Source organism: Pteropus alecto, unplaced genomic scaffold (genome assembly GCF_000325575.1).
Source record: "Pteropus alecto unplaced genomic scaffold, ASM32557v1 scaffold57, whole genome shotgun sequence".
In the NCBI taxonomy this organism is placed as follows: domain Eukaryota; kingdom Metazoa; phylum Chordata; class Mammalia; order Chiroptera; family Pteropodidae; genus Pteropus; species Pteropus alecto.
Genome location: NW_006442508.1, coordinates 9,962,779 through 9,973,827, shown reverse-complemented (window position 1 = coordinate 9,973,827; position 11,049 = coordinate 9,962,779). Strand labels below are relative to the sequence as shown.

General features: G+C 37.7%; 1 pseudogene; it reads right to left on the bottom strand.

Moving 5' to 3' along the window:
- Positions 1 to 1,459: 1,459 nt before the first annotated feature.
- On the bottom strand, positions 1,460 to 1,575 carry LOC112471538 (annotated as a pseudogene).
- Between the last annotated feature and the right edge of the window lie 9,474 nt (positions 1,576 to 11,049).

Below are 11,049 nucleotides of genomic sequence, written 5' to 3'. Positions count from 1 at the left end.
ATTCCAAAGATCTTCCAGCTCCAGACTATTTTGGTTCAGACCCCAGAGCTGATGTTTTCTAGTAGTAGGGGCTGGGTGAGTTTCTTAAACTTTCTAAGCTTTATTCTCCTTGCTTGAAAATGTAAAATGTGAGAATTAAGGTTTAAGGATATGGAAGCACTTTGTAAACTATATAGTGCTATTTAATATTAACTCGTATATTCTGAAGGAATCATATTTAAAGAGATGTTGCTAACAGCAGACTACCCAGAACTCAAAACTATATATGGATATATAAAAATATATATGTGCATATGCAAAAATGTGTACATATACATATATATGGTATATGGAAGTGAATATAAATGTGTATACAAGAATTCAAGGATATGAATTAAATTTTATACGTTTATAAAGTCAAGAGATATAAGGGATTGGCTCATGTGATTGTGGAAGCTGAGCAGTCTAGACCCAGAAGATCTGAGGGTAGGAGAAAACTGATCTCAGCTCTGAAGTCAGTGAGGCTGAGAGAGAGAATTCTTTCGCACTCAGCCCTATATCCTATTCAGGCCTTGGATAGGTTGGATGAGGCCCATCCACATTGGAAAAATCAATCTACTCAGTCTACCATTTCAAATATTAATCTCATTCAGAAACACCTTCCAGGCATACCCAGAATAACATTTAACCAAATATCTAGGCACCCTGGGACCCACAAAATTAATCATCACATACTCCATTTAGAATTCCAATCTAAATAGGTGAAAGTCATATCTAGAGAAGAGAATATAAATACGCATACTTACTAAAAGGATTAACATGGATACTGGACTATGACTTGAACTTCTTGAACTTTCTGGCAACCAAAGCATAAAGGGAATACCATCAATGATATACACCTCATAATCAAATGACAGGACCATACCAGTTCCTTAAGGGGGGAAAAGGTTTTTATAAAAGCACTTACATAATATATTCTTCAAATGAGATTTACATAGGGAGTACTCAAATGGGTAACACATAATGATCCTAACAATATTTTTGTTGTAAAAGCAGTAATACATATTTCTTCATAGAAGTCAAGGACATGACATTGAAACACAGTACAATGAAGGTAATTGTGAAAGGGCCTAAGGTGATGTGGTCCAAGTAAGAAACGTTCTGTGGGTTTGGCTTTATTCCAAGCCTGGAGTTTTACGGACTCTAACAGAATGGATAGATTAGAACTCTTCAAATGGCATTCTGTACTTCACTTTTTAGCTGGTATTTTGAGAAGAGTTGAAAAACTAACAGTTTAAGGGAATAATGTTGGTGATAATGCTGTTGTCTGTATAATTGTTTGAGGTTGAACCCATATGCACGGTCATTACTATGCTTACTAAATATGAACAAAATACACCCTGCAGAACATGTCATATGGAGTCAGAACTAGATTTGGGTCGGGTAGCATAATCTTTTTATTTTTTTTAATTATTATTTATGCCTACAGCACCTGGTCTTCCTAGGTAGTCTTCCATCCAAGTACTAACCAGGCCCGACCCTGCTTAGCTTCCGAGATTTGACATCGGACTTGTTCAGGGTGGCATGGCCGTAGACCCTGGACCGTAGCTCCACTGGGGTGTGAACCCAGGACCTACTGCGTGTAAAGCAGACGTGCTAACCGCTACACTATAGAACCATGTCCAGGTTACATGATCTTGGATTTTATACTCGATGCGTGTCTCAGATGTACTTGTGATATCACCATGAGACAATCATTTCATGTCTTTGAAAAGTTTCCTCATTCATATGCAATGAGATGGAGAAAATTTTTATCATCTTAATGGTTGTATGAGAATTCATTCTTAAGGTAGTCTAGCTATGTCATTCAAAAATCTTTCTGCTGCAAGCGACAAAAAAAACAAAAAACAAAAAAAAAACTCAACTTAAAATGGCCTATGAAAAAAGGGTAGTTTATTGGCTCAGTAAATGAAAAGTTAGGGGATAGGGCAGGTTTATTAGTTTCCTAATTGCTATGACCTTGGTGGCTTAAAATAACAGAAATATATTCTCTCCTAGTTCTAGAGGCCAGAAGTCTGAAATCAAGGAGCTGGCAAAGCCACGTTCCCTCCAGAGACTTTGGAAGACCTTGCCTCTTCTAGGTTCTCGGGGCCATCTGGCATTCCTTGGTGTTCCTTAGAACCACAATTAAAGTGCTCATGGTCATTCCAATCTCTGCTTTCATTTTCATATCAGCTTCTCCTCTGTGTGTCTGTGTTTTCTCTTTTGTCTGCATCTAATCTCCCTCTCTCTTATAAGGATGCATGTGGTTACATTCAGGGCTGGAAAATCCAGGATAAGCTCCTCCTTGCAAGATTCTTAACGTAATCACATTTTTTTTTTTCCCTGTGTAAGATAATATCACTTTCTGCCATATAGGGTAACATTTACAGGTTCCAGGAAATAGGATTTGGCTATATCTTTGTAGCTTCAGAACTGCTGATATCCAGCCCAAATTATATCATCAGGACTTGGTTCCATACCATCGTTCAGCTGTGGCTTTGATCTCAGTTTCCATTTATTGCAAGATGGTGGCAGCAGCTCTAGATTTTATATGCTCTCAGCTTCATCTCTTACCAAATCAAATCCTTTCTCCTGGAAGTCTCAGCTGGACACCCTATGGGCCTCCTTGCATCCGAGGAGTCACTCATCAGTTCCCAAACCGATCACTGTGGCCAAGGCAATGTGAAGCTCTTATTGGCTTGGCCTGAGTCATATGCTCATGATATCTGGGACATGGACTGGAAATTGGGGAGGAATGGCTACCCAAAGAAAAATGAGAGCTGTTATCACAAGAAAGGGAAGTGGATGCTGGGTGGCAAGATAAAGAAACAAAACAAAACAAATTTAAAAAATACCCAGAAATGTCTAATACATCAGCTTTATTGGTAAGATGCTTTAATAAGCCCCTTAAGAAGGAAACTGCTCTGTGTTATATAAGAGGGAAGGGAGGATTGTGGGGGTGCAGGGAGGATCTGGGAGTGGAGCAGAGAGACTCAGGAGAAGCCTAATTGGGATTTTGTAGAGGTGGGTACTATGTGAGATGACTCTTCTAGGGGCTTCATGAATCTTCAATGATTCTATAAATATTATGGCATATTTAATTAAATCGGTTGGATTTCTCACTGGAATGGTAAAGGAGTTGAGCTTGCATCAAACTTGGGGTTTGGCCAAAGTATAGTCAGCTCTTGTAGATGAAGTTGAGAGTAGAGACCTGGGTTATATGTAGAGTAGGGCTAATGACCCTTTCTTCATAGGGCTGTTGAGAATCAACTAGGATCAAGGGTATGAAATACTTTCTAACAGTAAAGTAATACACTTCTGGGAATTCTTCTTGTGTTGTTTTCATGACTTTCTGCATGAGTTCATATCCATATAAGCCTGTTAGTTTTCCTCTGCATCATCCTCAGACACTTAACAGGGAATTAGTCAAGAATGTTGATAGAATCTGCTGAAATCCATCTTCCCACCAACAAAGACCTCAGAGCACATCCCTACTGATGGAAAGGCATCTTGGCAAAAACTGCCATCTATGGTTAATCTTGTAGATGATGATGCCAGAGGTGGAGCTGAGCTTCAACAAATCAGACAGAAGTGGACTTTTTATATTACTTTATATCAGGGACCTTTACCAGGGGACCCATCCATAGATGTGTTTGCATCTGTCAATCCTCTGAAATTGTGTGCAGAATGTGTGCATATGTGAATGCATGCACATGCTTCTTGCATTGTTCTGGGAAGAAGATCTATGGTTTTTAACAGATTCTCAGATGAGTCATGACCTCCCAAAGGTTAAGTGCTCTAGATGCACAGAGTTTCTGGCAGTGGGGCTTTGCCAAAAAATGAATGAAGAAACTTGAGAATTCCAGTCCCACTTAGTTGTCAGTTCACTTCCACTGGCTCTTCTTTGAGGCTCTGCTGTGTCACTAACACCCATTTCAAGAAAAAGCAAAACATTTTGTTTGTGTCTGAGTACTTTTTCCTTCTTTAAAAAAAGTATTTTGTGTGTATGTTTTTAATTAGAAAGATAATACTACTTCAGAAAATTTAGAAACTAAAGAAAAGCAGAAAGATATTTTAAAAATCATTCAAAAACTTCGTGACTAAGTTTGGTGATAGCACAGTTGATGGCACAGCATGATGGCCTTTGGTGTCAGATATACCTGAGTTTGTAGTCTGTGAAATTTTGGAAAAATTATTTAATCTCTTTAAGTCTGTCTTCTCATTAATAAAATCGAATAATAATTATATACATCATAGGGTTCTTAATGATTAAGTGAGAAAATCCACACCAGTGCCTGGCGCACAGTAAATGCTTAATACACTACAGTGCTTTGTCATGACTACTGTTTCTTTTCCAATCTTTTTTCACACTTGAGATCATACTGTGTTTACAATTTTATATCCTGCTTTAGTTCCCTTTTCATTGTAGTAATTCCCCATATTATTACATGTCCTTATAAATGTTAGTTTAATGGCTTAATGTATTTAATAACATTATACCAAACATGGAGATATATGCAAATTTACTTGACAATTCTCCTATTGTCGGATATTGGGCGTGTTTTTTATTTTTAACTACTATAAATATATGTCATCACAAATACTTGGGATTCGTTGGTTTCATCTAAATTAGAAGGTCTCGTCTACATATTTAGGCAAACATGTTTTTGAAGGCAACCTGTTCATGCAGAGCAGGTAGTATACTCTGCTGGAAGTCAATCCAGAGTGTTGTGGGGGCTCCATAGAAAAAGGGTCTTTTCTACCTAAAGTGGGGATGACAACTGGTCTAGAAAGGCTTAAAGAGGTGGTTCTAGAACTGAATCTTGAAGAGTAAAAAGGTGTTTATCAGACCAAGGAGGTGTGGTGAGGAGGAAAAACAAAATGAAGTACAGAAAAACATTGAATTATGGCTGTAAAAAAATAGAAGACCAATTCAAATGGGCTTAAACATAAAGAGCAAATCTGTTGACTTGCATAATTGAAAGTCTAAGGGGGTGGGAAATGCAGAGGCAGCTTCAGAATCAGTTGGATCCAGATGTTCAATGGATGCCATTAAGCCTGATCTTCTTGCCTTCTCTGAGTTCTGCTTTCTTCTCTGTTGGTTTCATTTAGTCAGTATCTTCTATGAGGTGGCAAAGATGGTCATGAACATTCAGGTTTCAATCTAGTTTTTGAGCAGCCTCAGTGGAAAGATGGCTTGTTTTTCCTAATAGTTCCAAGTAAAGTTTCTAGATTACTTCTGATTGGACTGACTTAAAGCATATGCCCAACCCAGAATACGAATGTGGTGGAGCAGCCCCAACCAAACCACATAAACTGAGGATGGATTAGATTTTTCCTCAAGAAGGAAAAGTGGATGTTGGCAGGCAAAAACAGTAGATGAACGTGACACTTTATTTAAGAAACTCCTAGTAATCTAGGATGGGTAGAACAAGAGACCAGATGATGAAGGGTTTTAGATGCTGTTATGCAAAGTATAGACTTTATTTGGTGTGCATTGGGGTGCCACTGACAGGTTTTAATTAAGAGTAATATGATCCTTTGATACATTATTAGTAACTGAAGTCCATAGTTTAATAGTACATTCCATAGTTTCTGACAAATGTATAATGACATGTATCCTTTATTATAGGATCATACAGAGTAATTTCTTGCCCTAAAATCCACCTGTGCTCTACCTAGTCATCCTCCAAACTCTTGGCAACTGCTGTTCTTTTTATTATCTTCTTAGTTTTGCCTTTTTCGGAATGTCAGATAGTTGGAATCATATAGTATGTATTCTTTTTAGATTGGCTTCTTGCACTTAGTGATTTGCTTTTAAGGTTTCTCCCTGTCTTTACATGTCTTGATTGCTCATTCCTTTTTATTGCTGAATAATATTTCACTATATGGATATGCCACATTTTGTTTATCCATTCGTCTATCAAAGGACGTCTTTGTTGTTTTCATATATTGGCAATTTCATAAATGCCAATTTATATATAGGAGATTGGCTTCTTGCACTTAGTGATTTGCTTTTAAGGTTTCTCCCTGTCTTTACATGTCTTGATTGCTCATTCCTTTTTATTGCTGAATAATATTTCACTATATGGATATGCCACATTTTGTTTATCCATTCATCTATCAAAGGACGTCTTTGTCGTTTTCATATATTGGAAATTTCATAAATTCCAATTTATATATAGGGTTTTGTGTAGATATAGCTTTTGTGTGGACATAAGTTTTCAATTCATTTGGGAAAATAGCAAGGAGCATGGTTTCTGATCCTTTGGATAACCCTCTTTAATTTGCAAAGCATTCTCACTTTCGTTAATTTACTCAGTTTTCACAGGACCTCTTTAAGGTAAGTTAGGTTTATATTATTATTCCTACTTTTTATGAGAAGCTGAAGCTCTAAGAGTTTAAGTAAAACATATAAATTCACATAGTTGGTGAATGTGTAACCCAGGCACTTAATTCAGACTCTTCATATGGTCTGAAGTTTACAATAAAGCAATTACTTATAGCCAGAATAATTCTCATGATCTCAGCCCAAACCACTCAAACAATGGGACCAGACCAATCCAAAAAAAATAGGGAAACAGTAAGGTTCTTTTTAGTGTCTTCCCGGGCCCACACCCAGAGTCTGTCTTTCAGACAGACAGACATCCTCTGGTCTTCTCTCCAGGATCAAAAGGCATCTTTGCTATTGGGAAACTGCCCAGTAACTGGCTGGATAACTAGATGAAGTCATTCAAGTAATTATTATTAATGACTTAATGTGCTACCCCTCCCAGTTAAAATGTACATTTTCATATTAGCTTTTGATGTCTTCACTAAAAACAGTAAAAAATGTGAGAATTTTCAGTACCAGGCAAGGCTTAAGGGGTGAAAAGAAATGAAGTGAGATCTCCCAGTGCTCCTCAAATTATACCTTACCTTTATTTAGTTCAAACTAAGTGTCATACCCACATATAATGACATTTATTCTTTCATTTCATTCCTAGATGCAAAAATTATCCCCATAGAATGGTATAGTCACATTTCCCTCTAGTAGCTTAATTTCCCATCAAAAGTATTTATCAATCTCACAGGTTAATTACCCTTTGTGAGACATACCACATTTGTTGTTGGCATAACAAAAGTGTATGTAATTTAGGAGTATTTTAGTCCCCTCTCTTAAATCTCTAAGCCATTACAAATAAACATACAAATGTAGCTTCAGAATAAATCTCTTCCAAGCATGTGGTTGGCTCTAAGCCCCTACTTTGTAGAAACTCTGTAGCTGCCATTGAAAATGTTCTCCTCATAGGGTTTTAGAAAATAAACACTTCTAGCATGAAGTTTGACATTATCCCTCAGACACAGAAAGAGCAGTGTCTTGATTACTACAATAGGTGCCTGGCCTCCATCCAGCATACTCTATTTCTACCACTAAAATGACTCAAATTCCTTCCTTTGATTTAAAAATATTAGCAGTCTACTGGCAAAGCTCTGGCCTTGGGTATCTCTGATCTTATCATGTGGATAATCTTGGGAATCTTACAGTAAATGAAAGCGTTGCTTGTCTGAATATGATTTCTATTTTTAAAAGGAGGATTTCTGGGTTTCAGGCAATCTGAATGAAGGTTTTACTTCTTTGTGTGACATCAGGGAAGCCATAGCCTAGCTCTGTACTGCTGTTGGATGAGGATAATGTAACCCCCAAAAGGCATAATCTTTAGGTGGTAGTGATTTTGCAATAGGCAGATTTCATATGGTTCATTCTGGGTGCCAGAATCTGGATGAAATACTTGGGGTTCACCCAGTGTGAACATTTGTAACAATACTGGTAGAGTATTTAACTTAATATTCTTTCCATGGCTTTCACTGCTTTCAGAATAAAGTCTAAACTCTTTAACAAGGCTTTAGGGCTGGTCACGATCTACCCTTCTAACCATTCCAGTGCTTCCTTAACCTTGGATACTCAGTATTCTGTAGAACTCAAGTCTGCAGAGTTGATTATTCTATCTCCCCTGCTAAGCTATAGGCTCTGGACTCTCATTTCAGACCACAGGGTGTGTATTCTGTAGCAATCGATAAATATCTGCTGAGTGAACGAAAGACAAAAATTCAACGATGAACACAAACTATAGGATAAGCTATAAATACTTTACTAAACAGTTAGCTTAAGCAAATGTCTTACTAAACAAAAGGACAATATTAAGTATGTGAATGGTAAGGGTCTGGTGTTAACTAGTAGTATTAATTCCTCACTCTGAACCCAGTAACTCCTTTCATGGAGAGAGGCCAGGGGAATCATTCTGTATGCGTTGGCTCATTTTCTTTCTTGGCCCTGGCTTTGCATTGTCCCAAAGGTTCTCTTATCAGGCTTGTCTGCACTGCATGTTTGTGTGCACTGAAATGGACGCTTTCTTTTATCAGAGTTTTAATAAAAATTGCTAGGACTTCTCAGTCTATCTGAATGAAGTTGGGCAATATCCACAGTCTAAGGGTGATGCTATTTCTATAATCTGGGCTCCTGTTGTTTATAATTTGCTATTGTACAACCTCTTTATGGACTGACTTTGAAGAAATCTGGTGCTATACTGAATGTGTAAGTCTCCCCAAATTCATATGTTGAAACTCTAACGCCCAATGAGATGGCATTAAAAGATGAGGTCTTTGGGAGGTGTGGCTCCCATGAATGAGATTAGCGAGCACCCTTATAAAAGAGACAGTAGAGAGCTCCTTTGCTCCTTGTACCATGCAAGGACACATAGAAAACTGATCGTCTATGAAGTGGGTTTACCTAAAGTGGGCTCTCACCAGACACCAAATCCGCCCATGCCTTAATCTTGGACTTTCAGCCTCTAGAACTGTGAGAAAAAAATGTTTATATTTTGAGCTACCTAGTCTGTGATATTTTCGTTATAGGAGTCCAATAGACTAAGATACCTTGTTTCCTTTAGTATGTCCTCTATAGAAAGTAGAGGCCTGCTGCTTTTTCTTGGAGCACTTCTTTCTTGCTCTGTTCTGTCACTACTGCCAACACCACCACCATTATCCTCATTATCACTATCACCACCACCATCACCATTATCACCACTACTTCAAATACTACCACCACCATCATCACTATCACCACCACTACCACTGGCATCACCACTGCTACCATCACCATCATCACCACCACCACCACCATCACCATTATCACCATCAACACTCACATGTCATTTACTTGCTCCAACTACAGTGCTAAATACACCTTCCATGTTCATTCACTAAATCCTTATGACAGCCTTATGGAATAGGTGAAATGATTATATTCTTCCTTTTGCAAAGGAGGAAACTGAGGCACAGAAGGAGTCTGATTTGCTCAAGGTCACATAGTTATCAAATGATCCTTACTGTCTGGCTCTTGGGCCAGTGAATTCCACCCACCTAGATTTTTCTTTGGACAACTTCTCTATACTTTGTGTTATGCTAGCAAATATCCTGCACCCTCTGCAACCTTATCTCTAGCTGCCAGAGTTTCTTATATTATATTTACCTGCATATGCACCTTATAGGCAGAGCCTCTTTTCTTTCTAACTGACAGTCAGCTCTTGACTTTGTTCTGAGTGATCCTTGATTATAGGTCACTTTTTCCAGAAATAAGAAAATCCTGATAGAAGGAGGATGTGATAGTGGGAACAGTGGGGGTCAAGTTTAGGGTGGAGCGTGTAGGGGAAATACAGTGGAAAAATGTCTGAGACCCTTTAGTAATATTGCAGACTAATGTAGGCTTCACAGCTTCTATTTCTGTTACTCTTTAGAATTTCCAAAAAACAGAAACTCTATTGTTATTATTATTATTTGCGAAAGAAAGTTAAATGATTTGCCGTAGGTCACCTGGCTACTATTAAGTGGTGAAACAGGTCCAGTCCTTCTGTCTTCTTGTTCTATTTTTGCTAGAGTATCCCTTTTTCTTTATTATTGTATGAGCAGACAAGAAATAAAAACAAACATATTCCATCTTTATAATTAAAAAAATTTTTTTGTTGCTTTCCCAGAAAACAAGAATGAAAATGAACTTAAAGTTCCTGTTGACCAGCTTGGCTATTGCTACTACCTTCCTTCTCATTGACACATTCCAATAAGTTATGGCTGGAATTTGTGATGAGTGACTTCAGAATGGCCAAGGCTTTGGATGCTAAATCAATGATGTTTGAATCATTTTGTCTGGAAATCAGGCTGACTCTTACACTAGTCTAGAATTTTGAAGCCAACTGGCTTGTGTGATTGTGAGAAAGTTACCTTATTACTTTGTTCTTATTTCCATATCTGTCCCAGGTGATGGGGGAATTATTATACTTGACATGTAAAGAAGTAAGAGGAGAAAGATTGTTCTGGAACTTCCAAATGATAAAATTCCATTTAATTCTACCACTGAACATGCCACCCCATGTTTGTGTGGTATTCACTTTTTCTTTTCCATTTCCATCTTCACCAGACTTTTAATTTTTTCATCATGAGAATGTATTATTCTTATAACAACAAAGAACTAATATTAAATGACTAATATAAAAGCAACCAATTAACTCTATTTTAACTGTGCTGTAAGCCTCCAAAGTGAAATGAATAATGACTGCAAAATTTGCTTTGTAATATAAGCTGGGGGGAACCTATCTAACTATAAGAATTCTTTATGTTTCTTTCTCTCTGCATTTGTATACTCTGACTATTTTACTTAAATGAAAGTTCTTCATACTTTAATTCAACAAGGCTTTTTTCCATGCTTACTTTTAGCTAGCTAATGATTTGATTCCCCAAACAGTAAGACACAGTGCCTGCCCTTATAGAAATGATAAACTGGTGGATAAGAAATGAAAAAAATGCTGGTTTCCCTAAGACATTGTCTTGAGGTAGAAATAGGGTTTTAATACAAACAGAATTGCAGGACTTCCGGCACATCCCTTCATAGTGCTGCTCCCCTGGCCACCATGGTGTCTGCTCCCAGTGCAGAAGTGGGTTGCTGGTCATCCCAGATGTTCTGACGCTGAGGATGATGACATCATCTTTTGCTTC